The 13,646-nt window shown below is 31.8% G+C and overlaps 1 protein-coding gene across 4 annotated transcripts in view; it reads left to right on the top strand.

Annotated features, from left to right (window-relative positions):
• Positions 1 to 11,359: 11,359 nt before the first annotated feature.
• LOC125075388 overlaps positions 11,360 to 13,646 on the top strand; it is a 127,397-nt gene continuing 125,110 nt past the window's right edge. For 3 of the 4 annotated variants that reach the window (XM_047687287.1, XM_047687162.1, XM_047687322.1), the window contains exon 1: positions 11,360 to 11,462. The gene's annotated coding sequence lies outside the window, so the exon portion shown is untranslated. Of the gene's footprint in view, positions 11,494 to 13,646 lie in introns of all 4 variants that reach the window. The other variant, XM_047687207.1, reaches the window with a different exon arrangement.

Genomic DNA, 13,646 nt, shown 5'->3' with positions numbered 1-13,646 from the left:
TCAAACTTAGTAAATACTTAATTGGTATTCAATATACCAAATTATTATTATTTTTTATTGGTATCAAATGGTATTTTCTTAAAATATATCAGAAATGAATAAAATCACGAAAATACTTAATAGATAGATTCGAACTATTGGGACATCAATTGTAATGTATGTTTGAATATATTTAACGAATACATTATTCGTTGTGCCGTATGTAAGTCTAATGACACAAATATTGATATGGAAACGATACAGTGTAAACGGTCTCTGCACCTCGTTGCCCATCGAGATAATTCGTTAAACGCTGTTCAACGGACTTCTAATATTATTTCCTGTTATTATTTTGTTTCGATCTCGTTGTTATTAAATCGCGCACGAACCAACACCAACCACTGGTTTATTGATTGCAATTGTTTTTGCGATTGATCTAACAAAATATATTTTAATTTTCATATAGGTATCCATTTTTATTATATTTTTAATTCGTTAATGCCTCACCTTACTTTGGAAACTTGGTTAGTGGAAGGGTAGTTGGTTAACACTGACCAGATACCCGACAACAATACTAAGAATTGCTGTTTGAAGGTGGAATCTAGACACGCGGTAGCGTGTCAGCCAAGTACAAGTAACAAAACTGGCGAGCAGCACCGTGTGTAATATACCTATGTCATGAGTGGGTGATATCTAGACGATCTTGCTTAACGCCCTATCACAAAGCCTTTCTGTTATCTACCTACTTAACGCCCAGCATGAATTGCTATGACTTTTTTATTAACCATTATATGGTATAACTAATGCTATAAGTTTGTACTTTGATGTAATATAAATGCATTTGAGTATTTAAGAAGCCTTTACGCAAGTGCTAAGATCCACCGTACAAAGTTTCTTCCTCAATCGGAGGATTTAAATATAATTTGAAAAGTACTTTTGAATTGCCAAACGGACCATACGACGAATTTATATAAATTATTTTTAACCGACTTCGCCTTAGAAAAAGGTTTAGGAAACTTCCTGTTTGGGCCCATTTAAATCTGACGAACACGCCTGACAAAAAAATACTGGCTATTTTTTATGGCACGGTATGGTTCGAATTTTATTTATAATTTATTTGTAACACAATATTGTTTAAAATTGAATTTTATTGTTGAAATTTTATTCGAGTTGTATATTTTGTTACAAAAATAATTGTCAAGAGTAAAAAAATCATATTTGTAACGACATACTAGTTGATTTCTACACGAGATTCAGCGATCATTCATTCCATTAATTTATGTCAGAATATATTCTGATACAGAGTAAAAGGATTTACTAATGAGATAGATTATTATTGGTAATCACAGATTGAATTAAGTGGCAGCTCAAGTATAGATTGCGGAATTTTAGAAAACATGACTTGACCTAAAAATAATCTTGCTTTATGAAGAAGTCATTAATTATAAAATATTTTTCTATTATATTGATATATGAATGTAAGATATTTGGGTGTTATATTAGCACATAATACTTCTAAGTATAATATAAAAACAATGCAGAAGTAAAGATATAAAATAGAAAAATGATTTAAGTATTTTTGAAATTATAACAATTTATTTTCAAAGTTCTGTGGAAGCACCTTTTGTGACGACTTGTACTCGCGTCTATCAAACCTTGCTAATAAAATGGAGATTCGCTGAAGTTACCGGAAAAAACTAGGAAGAAGTTATTATGCATACATCAATAATATGGGGACCGAAGAAATTCCTAAAACCATCAGGTTCATAAGTCCCGCATGCCACCGGAATTATCTTTATGAAGGACCGAGAACAAAGGCCAAGATTATCTCTTATGGGCTTGTAAAAGGCCGAATTAAATAGTTAAAGGCGACAGGAATGCTTGAAGTCCCAAAGAAATACTTGTCGATGTTGAGAACTCTTATTTCTGACATGTGATTTGATACTTAAAAAATAAACAGTCATAAGAAATTAAATGTAGATAGTTTAGTTTTTGATGTTAAAATTAGTTTCAACAATGCAATAAAAAATATCTATTAATCAAGTTGTTTTGTTTTCAATTCAAAATGTAAAGAATCAAACTGAAATTAATAGTAATTAAGAGATAGAGTTTATATTCTAGCAAAACGAGTTACATTGAATAAAAATCATTAGTATATTTGTGTAAGCCTAGGTGGCCCGGTTGCTAGAATAAGTGAATTGTTAGAACAATGAATACACCCGGGCAAGCATCGCTGAGGTTACACGTGCATAATTTCTGTTTGTAAATCGTGTGTGAAGGAAAACATCGTGAGGAAACGTCATCGAAAGTCAGCAAACGTCATCTTGTTCTGAATGAAGTCCTGCACGCGTTTATTATAGAAAATACCTTGGTCTCGGATTATTGACTTAGCTATTTGTTTTCGTTCATTTTCTTAGCGGTTCTTTTCGGTAGAAAAACGAAAGTATTTGCAAAAGCCTACTCGAATTAAGTACGTACCTGTAAACTTTGATTTTGATTTTTTGTTAAGATCTCCATTATCTTGTCACGAATAAAGCTATGATTAAAATTACATCTTTACACTAATCTGAAGAAATAACCAGTTTTACAATATCATAAATCTTGTCAATACCGATATTATAATTTTCGTAAGATCTAATTGACCTCGCTAATGCGTTGATGTTATGCAAAGCAAAAATTAAATTTAGATGCATTAATGATATTGGACATTTTTAATGTTGCAAATTTCAAACGATTTCACTTTGTAAATTTCTACATTTAATATGAAAAATATGCAAAATGTATTATAATTTACATTCCATTAGAACTCTTGTTATTCTCGTGAGCATGGTATTGATATAGGCGAAATAACAAATTAATTTCATAACGCATGAAATATATTTTATTAATAATGTTTGTGCCAAATTAGTGATCGTGAGAAAACTACGACATTATCGAGGTACGCCTCATATGAAAAAATAGTAAAGTAACGTACATATTGTTATCCTCTTTTTTTAAGTCAGCTTAAAAATAATGATAAATAAAATGATCTTTATAAGAGCTAAATCTCTAAAAAAATTTCCATCTGTCTAGCAACGAAAAAAATGATTCTATTGTACCTTAGCATCAAATTTAATGTCCGTAGCGCGAATACAAATTCCCATCACTTAGTCCTTGTCGCGTATAAAATGCGCAAAGTTATGTTGTTTTCGCGGGGGCGATTATCGAGCTGCGCGGGCGCAGCATTGTTCGTCACCGCGTCACTGATAGTTCATCTCGCATGCTAATTGGGAGACCGGCCGAGCTTCGAATTTTTTAGATAACATAGAAAATATTAATTAATTTACTTTATATATTTATTTTTACAAGTAAGACATTTACGAAAATAACAGTTTAATGTATTTTCAGTATATAAATATATATAATTTATTAAAGACGGAAACATATCTGTAAGCTGTACCCATACTGTAAGCAATTTTATATGGGCTATACGCACCTTTAGAAGAGTAAATGTCGAAGAATTAAAATATATTTTAAGAAAGGTTCGCAATTCACTTAAGGAAAAGTCAATTTGGAATGTGTTATGTAGTAGTTACATAGTGAACTAATAAAAAGAACTTCAAGAAATTATGTATATCTCAACGAGAGATGTCTCGTCATTACCTGCATACTTTGAAGCATATTATTTATACTCACATTCGCACGTAACACCTAATCGTAATGAGTTTTTCCCCAAGATGTTTCACTTCAAAAGTAATTTACATCATATTTGAACATTTTTGTATCGCTGTTTGAAAATGGTCCAATTAATTATAGAATTTAAAATGCAGTCATTATTTAGGTATTAATCGTCGAACAATATATACCTTTATTTACCTGATATAATAATATATCTTTCGGAAAAAGGAATATCTTAGTTTTGAGTACAATCGCCGAAACAAATTTAGTAAAAAATCGACTTTAATGATAATGATGAAACTAATACCAGGTCCACGCCAATCTGATCCATATCAACTGCGGTATGACGTGATTAAATTTTATATACCTACAGTACGGCTCTGCCGTTTACTTTTCCTTGATAATAAAGTGAAGCTAAAGTATTGGCATTCGACGCATATTATTAAGCACTGTTCTATTTGATTGCGAAGGTCATATGTGCAAAAAAAATAAAATTTATTAGTAATAAGATTTTCAACACACGCTTTACTACTGTCCCTTGTCACAATTAGTGATTTGTAAAATTGTTGAATTGTCAAATGGTAAGTATTACAATAAGTACCTACCCAAAGTTAGCTGAGCTACGAGTACGATCGCGGTTTTGTGGAGATAACATAGTGGTACTTTAGATTCGATATTCAATTTCCGATTGCCGAATAATAATAATAATTATGATGATTATGTGAGATTACCAACACTGGTTAACTCAAACTTCTTATTATGTTAATTACTCGCAAAAAGTTTGAATATATTCAGAATCATCAGTTCACCGATCATAATGAACACCGTTCATAAGTCATTGTGCAAATAAATTCACATGTTTCATTTAACGTCCTAGTGCAATACAAACGTTTTGAGGCGATCAAATTATCTGTCAAATTATTGAATATGTTGCAACACTTGACCGGTTGTCTCCAAGTTTAGGTGTCGTGGGCGCGTCCAAGGCGCCTCCGCGGAAATACACTGACGTAACCGCAAATCTTTGAAAATATCTTCACTAACTATCCCATTTGAATTTTAAGCAATTATTCTCTTATAAGGTACACGTTCGACACTCTTTAAAAGTATTAATAATATACGAATTCTTCCAACTCTTCATCGCATAGTATTGTTTGACAACAAATTAATGATACCATTAAATTAGAGTCGAAATTTGATCAGAAGGACATTAGTATAATTGTGCGAAGTGTGGGTGGGACATTTCGACGGGCTATAAAGCATACTGGCCATACTTTTCGTGGGATCACACTGCCTAAGAAATAATATTAAATATATATACCACTAAACGCATAACAAATAATTTAAAAAAATTACTAGGGAAATCAACATTTTGATATATATATATATATGTACAATACCCTATTAATATATATTAGTGCTGCCACTGTTGTAACGCTTTTGATCGCTGCTGCCTGTTTAGAAATATGCTGCCACTACATTTAAACTACAAAAAATATATACTTTGATATACTAAGCTAATATTATAAATGCGAAAATAGCTCTGTCTGTCTGTGTTATACACATTGGTAAAATTAGTTGATAAGTAGAGGGTGATCCCCGAATCTAATCAACCAAATCTAAAAAAACTACTGGTAGAAAGCCACATTATTCCTGAGTGCTATAAGGTATTTTTAATTATATGCATATAATACCATTTTTTTATTAATTTATTACACCCTTGCAAAGCCGGGTTGCGTCGCTAATGAAATATATTCATCCTAAAGTATTTACAAAATTTTTTAGTCTATTTCAATTTAACTGAATACAAATTACATTTTAGATAAAAATTGAAGCGTGTACTTTCATGTAAAATAAGAATCTTATAATGATACGTAAAATTCGTCCAGTCGAAGTAGTTTTAAAATTAAATGGCAAATTGTTACATATTATATGCACTGCGCTTGCGCAAGCGGAAATCGATACGAGTTTTTACATGGAAATCCAAATAACTCGCTACTAATATGTGTTACAATAATTTTAATAGTATGTGTATCAAGTTTTAAATTGCTGTTACGACATTTATTTATTTTATTCGTATTAGAAAAGTGGATTAACGAGAACATTTATTTAATTATTTTAAGTTATATAATTACTTTTAATTTAATTTAATATATTGTATAATAAAATATAATTGGATAATTAATCGAACAAATAGTTAGCATATTTTTAAAACTCAATGACGTGACTGTCAGCACTTAACGTACAACTTAAACTCCCTACAAAGGAGTTGAAATTTGATGGAGACCTTAAACCAGAAAGGCGCGGTAAGGAACAAGTCAAGGACCAAGAAAGAATGAATGAATTAAAAATGGATTCAATTCAAGTTACCACCGGTTTTACCGAGAACAAAAGGCAAGAAACTCAGTAGTCACTCTTTTTCAACCATTGAATTATATAGTTAATAAAATAGAATTTAATTATTATTTTATTTTTAATCTGTATTATTTCCGAAGCAATGCCTTCAGGTGACTCAATAATTCCGCACACGCTGCATGAAATTTTATTTGAAATTCGAATTGTTGTGATTTGTAGCAATAAAAAAAACATCTAACATCAATTTCATATGCAGTTATTTTACAGTGTAACTGCTTTCCCTGGGTTCAAAGTAAAATATTAAGCAGAGATAGCTATTAAGCGTTAATTTACTAATGGTGTTAGGCATTAAACGGTTACACCGTTAGAGGTTTTTCGACACATCAAAGGGTTTTAACCGTTAAATTACGCACTTACAATAAGCCTCGTTAGACACAAGCTACATTAACGCGATCTCGGCCTGAACCATGTCGATACAACAACGGCGACGATCTTGAATTATTGACCATCTTCTTATAAATCTTGGTTTAGTTTTTCACTTGAATTTGAATTACATAATAACATAATTAAAAACACTCACGTACATACTTATCTTCTTCATGTATTGTGACCAGTTAACCCACCACTAAATGTAGAAATACATTGTTTTTTTGACGGGCGATTATATACGTTAAATGTTAATGTAACCACAGGCTTAAGTCATACATTTTTGTTCAATTACCTATGTCGCAGTTGGATAACAATAACGTCGACGCTGACGCCGACGAATGGATTATTATAAAAAGCATTATAAAAAAACCGCTGAAGTTATTCAGGTGTTCGTTGTAGAATTACGTGTCCGATTATGTTAGTTTGTATATGTGCTAATAATATATGCGATTAATGTACACGAAAGATATATGTAGGCATATTTACAGATGTGTATTGTGACAGACATAAATACATTTTCATACTTCTAATACACGTAATCGAATAATAGAGAATAGATAACATTCCAATTTCCAATAATAACAGATCATTTTTAAGAGTAAGTTATGTGTCAGTATCTAGTGTGTATATAGGCTGGATACCAAGGTCCTAAATTCTAATCCCGGGTCAGGCAGATAGACGTTATTAGGCTACAAATGATTTCAGCTGATAAGTAAAATACAGACATGGGTATTGGTGTGACGTCCGATTTTTTTAAAGTTGAATTGGAGTGCCAATCCATAATATATGATTATTGGAAGGAGGAAATGTAGAGAACACACACAGTGCAGGTGCACAGAATAGGTGTGTTTGAGTACCTACACATTTGTGCACTGTTAAATTATCTCTTTCGCAGTGAGCTATTCTCGATAAAGAATGTCCGCCGTTGTAAAATCTGATAAATTAAGAACTACATGTCTTAAAGGGATCGTTTATAACGTGAGTTCGCAAAGGTGCGAGGAAGAAAGATTAAACGGATGAAAATTTTAATCTTCCTTGGACTAAATTCAAGTGAAATTAGCTTTATCTGTAATGTTGTGTGAATACGTATTCAGATAAATATACATCTCGTAACGAAAGTTCTTTATTAAAATCATTAAATACGTTATTGTATTAAGGAAAACATTCTTACAAAGTTGCATATCTCATGAGATAACGCACGCAGATATAGATAACAGCCAACGAAAGACATCTCTTACTTTGTTGCAAATTTAAACTGTTATAAATATGTGAGTCCGAGTCAGTTTCTCTCATCTTCTGTAGCAAAGACTTATTCCATTAGTCTGCGTTTAAAAAAAAGAATAATCCCACCACAAGATAATATTGATATTCTAATTTTTAGCTGAGATATTACATTTCATGGCATTCTTTTACCCTATAACGGCCATGCTGAGCATTGGAGTCCAGCCGCACTGCAGGGGATAGGTATTATGGTATAGAAGTGTTAGCACAAACGCAGTTCCCTATAAATCTTCATTCTCATAATCCGGTACGACGGTGTCCCTGCACGATCGAAATGAGTTCAGGTAAAGAACCTAATATGCGCCCGTCGGGGTAGGTACCACCCACTGATCAGATATTCTACCGCCAAATAACAGTACACTGTATTGTTGTGTTCCGGTTAGAAGGGTGAGTGAGCCAGTGTAATCACAGGCACAAGGGACATAACATCTTAGTTCCCAAGGTTGGTGGCGCGTAGGTGATGTAAAAAGCGACTTTCAAATTCTTACACGAATAACTTTTCATAGATCCGATTTAATATTTATAAGTTCTTTAAGAGTTCTTATGGAAAATGTCTGTTACAGTAACTTTTTATTGACCTGAATCACTATTTGATTCCAGGGCCTTTGGATCTCTTGTTTTATGAGCTAGCAACTAGACCAAAGAGATAGATGTGAAATTGCATTTTCGATTCAACAAAAATAGAAACTTTCAGCTTTCTTGCATACAATTATTAAGGTCATCATGATTATGAGAATTTTCATTCGTACCTATACATTTTCAAAAGTTTTCTAATTTATAAATAGCCATTTTATATTTGATAATATTCTTTATTCAAGTAGGCCCTAAAAGCACTTTTGGGTCATCATGTTAAAGTTTCGGATAAATGTAAAGTTATCATCGATTCGGAACGTATATTTTACTGAAAAGAACCAGCAAGAAACTCACCAGTTACTCTTTCCACCACTTTAATTACAAGCTCAATAACGTACAATTATTTTATTATAAATCCTGCCTAGAATGATTTCTATGACGATTTGTTGGTACAAAAACTAAGTCCATGCATTTTTATCTTAAATGTAATCATGTATTGAGTAATATGCCTTATTTATCAATGTTTCTTTGACATGAGCTTTAAATATTTTAATAGGCCAATTTAAAATTAACTGTGGAACCATATTATAGAAACGAATAAGGTAGGATGTATTAACTTTGCGAACTCCGAAACTAAATTCAATCAAGATATATTTTTCAATTGTCACGTTTTGTTTTAACAATATAAGAATGCAGTTTTTAATGGTCCCACTGCTGGGCAGAAATCTTCTCTCCTATTAAAACATGAACATCTTAGAATCACATCTATCATGGGACGTTTCTCGCAACGTAGAAGATAACTTATAAATACAAATTATGTATAAGAAAACTTTGCGATACGGATCCACCTGTTTCGTACTTAAGCTACTTACCATTCTTGTCAGTTTCGTCGGATAAAACGACTTAACAAATTCTTCGTATTTAAAACATGTGAGGTGACGTCAACTCAGAGATGAAAGTTCGTTTCTCTCCTGACGACCCGCTTCTAAAATATACATAAACAGGCAGACAGGATGCATCGGGCTTCTTGATTTGTATGCTATTGTCAAGGTCGAGAACTACGTGACTTGGATATGAGATGGACCGGACCAAATGATTGGGGTTAGGCGAAATACTTCCTGTCACTTGCAAATTATATCGGTTTTCGAAATATCTTACTGTTGAAATCAAAATCGTTATTCAAAATGGAAGTATTTCATTTGTTTGTTGATCGATTAAAATATCTTCGCGAATAGCATATCTCATACCTTACCAGATCATAAAGTTTTTGCTTACAATAAATTATTTTCTTTTTGTATTTGAAACGATGTGCTGTTTGATTTATGCTGGACAAGCCTCCTTAAATAACTTTTGTTTTGATTGTGATTTAGATCACGCAGCTTAAATTAGGGACCGCATACTCACTTGACTAACTCAGCAACTGGTGTAGCCAAATGATTTCTAAAAACTCGTTTGGGCACTAAAATCTATAGCCTTTGTTTGTGTTTGCGATATCCGGGAGCAACGTCTGAACGAAAGCATTGGACAAATCATGCGGAAATTGTCTCCCGACGGTCTCTGTGTTAACACTTGCAGTCATTTCTTGACAAATTGTTGAAATTTTTAAGTTAAGAATGATATGAACTGTGCCTCTGAATAATTTCGAAAATATTTTTTGTTAAATAATACGATATTTTACTCCTTACAATATCAATGTCGACGGCAACAGATACAAGTCGTGTTCTCATTTGTGACGGTTATTACACTGGCTCATTCATCCTTCAAATGAGAACACAGCTACTTACTAACCTATTGTTGTTTAGAATAAACGATGAGTGGTTGACTTAGATGGTCCTGCGTAAAGATATTTTATCACCGGTAAAGAAAATATTACTGTCATACCAATTCTGTTTCCACTGACATTATTTATTACATCGTTAATTTCAACGAAACCGCTTTATGACGATAGGACCTAGTCTCGCTGAACCATATCGAGCACTGCTCGATAAATAAACTCAATTAAACCGTATTAGGTAACCTCATAAATAATACTTTGTATCATTTTTTTTAAGAAATAGCCTGAGGTGTTCCGGGCCACCGGATGGTAAGTAGTCGCCACCGGCCAGAGACATCGGTGCTGCAAGAAATATTAATCATACCTTACATCGGCAATGCATCACCAAGCTTGGGAACTAGATGTTATGTCCCTACTGCCTACCCAGACTCATTCTCCCTTCAAACCGGAACATACCAATAATAAACATTGTTTTGGCAGTGGAATATGTGATTTGTAAGTGGTACCAACTCAGGCGCGCTTATAAAACGCCCCACCTTCAATTAGCACTATTACATAAGAGAGTACAGTTGGAGGTGTAAATTTGTATCATAATATTACTATTAAAATATTTTTAATATTTTAATAGTAATTCATATGTGTATCATAATTGTATTGCATATCACTGTTGCATTGCGTTGCATTACGTTGTATCGGAGACATGACCATAACCTACCTCCCAGCTCTCGGAGGTCGTGTCGTCCACTTTCCCTCGATCGACAGCTCGATAATCCACATCTTCATTGATAACCTGCGCACGTCAAAGAATAACTACGCGAGATGTAAACGTATGTAGGAAGGTATCGTTGACACTGAAAATGAAATTTAACAGAAATACTTATGCTTATTAATAATTAATAGTAATTGGATATTAGTATAGATAGTATAGTAGATATTAGGATAGAACCTTGGAACTGTGGAATTAATAAGCTATTTTTTTTGGCGGTGGCGTTCAAATGAATAATTATGATAATTTTTTTCTGTTAAAGATTTTTATTTAGATTTTATAATAGTCTAGTTGACTAACACTTGTAGTTATATTATTTAATGTACGACATACGATGGCGTTTATCAAAATCACTATAAAATTTATAGATTCCGTTTTTTATGATTAAGACAGTTACAACAAATTTAAATTAGTATTGGTCTATTGATTGTTTTATATAGATATAATAACTTGTATGTAATCAAAATAATTGGTGACCTACCACTTCTGTATTAAACTAATCTCTGCAGCGTGTCCGCTTTCCACGCTGCGCCCGCGCCGGCCGCGACATAACGGGCCGGTGTGTTGACGCGTGCGCACGTTTAACGAGCGCGAGTGTTGTGATCACGTTGTAGTGTTGTGAATCGTGTTGCATATCCAGGATATATTCAGGTGATTTACGTGTTTAATCAATTATTATTAGGTTAGTTTTATTATAATATTTTTATCAGTTTTATTTGGGTTATTTACTGTGATTCGCTTCGTTTATTTGTAATGGAGGTAAAAGTTTTACCGTTTCGTTAATTTGCTTGATGGTAGTCTATTTCGATTTGTATTATTTCTTCTTCAAAAAAATAGACAACGACATTAAAAAAATAATTAGAAAAAAAATATTAAAGGATTAGGAAATAGGTAATTAGATATTAGAAAAAAAAAAATTTTAAATGCGTCAATATATAAGTTGAAGGGTAGCTTAATAAATAATTAAAATAATCGTCTCTGCAAGTTTGGCTTAGTAAAATGCAAGTTAACAATCCTTTAATTCTAGATACTTCAAATGGTTTATTTTTGATAATATTAGAGTTTCAATCGACTTTGCAAATTGCTCAAAAAAAGTTTGTTTACGATTTAATACCAATTACCCTCGTTCGATTAATGTAGGGTTCAACGACCGCTACCGACAAAGTGGCGCAGGCGCAGATTTAGAGTAACGAAGTTTTCTTGCTTTTACCTGAAACGTTTCTAATTACAACTAATACGATACACTCTATTGTTAATTTACGACGCCTTAACAAAACTCAAGGTATCGATTACAGGTAATTTTGTGTTAATAAATACGTGTTATTTTGATGTAATTCTAATTTATAAGTCCACTTTCGTATGTACAAATTGTTCTTAATCAGCTGTTCACACATAGTAGCGATGTCGGCTATTATCACACATGTGTGTGTCACACAACAAACGATCTTATTTTAACACAAATTAAATAGGTAGTTTCAGTTCAAGAAATATGCATAAAATTCGGTTGCACATTGTCAAATTTATACATCATTATCCTAATTTATCTTCCTACTAGTATTTGACAGGACGCACACCTAAGTTAATGAATATAATGAATTAATAGTTTAGTTATAGCGTTTTGAATTTCATACATAATTACATCTATGAAGCACTTTATAAGTTTTTTTTTGGATTTTTAGACGGATAATTATAGTCAAACGAAGAGATATAGTTTAAAATTATAAAAAATCATTGAAATCAATTTTAAATTGAAATAATTAAATTTTAGTAAACGTAAAACATTATAATAAAAATAAAATCTAAAAAAACTAAAATTTAGATACAAAATTACCAAGATTATGTTATTCAATGAATGTTTAAGTTTTACGTTAATTTCAAAAGGAAAGATTATCAAACTGTTTCTTATATTGTCTGTTTAAACAGTTGTGTGTGTTATGCTAATTAAATATTAAAACTATTTTAATTGAATATGAAATATTTAAAATTTAAGGCCTGGTTAGTTCTCATGTTTGAATAGGTATTTTTTTTTAATACTACTTAGATTAATCTTTATAAAGTTCGCATCGCAATGAGTTTAAGAGCACTAAAACTTAATAGCTCTATTAAGTAATCTTTCAATATTTAAACTTTAAAGTTTTAATACTTCCTTTTGTAAATCTTTATTGTATATTATATGATGATTATGTGGCTGAGAAGACCTAGGAAACACGTGTATTTAAATAGAGATCACAGACTGAAATCCAGGAAGACTTTTAACAACAGACTGCACTGACTTTTTAAATCGTACCTAGATTTTTGAGATTGGCAATGTAAGAACATCGTCAGAACATTATATGCATGTTCTGATGGAAATTTTACGCATGTAAACTAGATGTCATTCAACTAACATGCAGTTTAGTAGAATAAGCTTCGCAATTTGTTCCCAGAAGAAGTTTAGGTCTTTGTCCAGTAGTAGAATATTTACGCTGTCATTTTTATCTAAGTACGATGTGTTTTTAAAGAGTTGTTTTCCTTTTACTATTTCAACATCGTTAAAATAATAGTATAGTAATAAAGATGAAATCGTTTAAACAAACGCAATTACGATTATAAACAATGAGGGTTCTATAATAGACTTCCCGGTATTTATTTTAAAAACGCACATTTCCACAATTTCCTCTACCTATATGTTAAAAACTATGGATGAAACATATTCCTATCAATACAAAATATATTTTATATAATTATATTGTCGTCAAATAGAATAAACTAACCTACATAACAAATCTAACCTAAGTCGGATTAAACAATTATATTTAAATATATCTTATTCCTTTTTAACATTAATTAAATTTT

This window comes from Vanessa atalanta, chromosome 1 (assembly GCF_905147765.1).
Source record: "Vanessa atalanta chromosome 1, ilVanAtal1.2, whole genome shotgun sequence".
In the NCBI taxonomy this organism is placed as follows: Eukaryota; Metazoa; Arthropoda; class Insecta; order Lepidoptera; family Nymphalidae; genus Vanessa; species Vanessa atalanta.
This window is presented reverse-complemented; position numbering and strand designations above follow the sequence as displayed.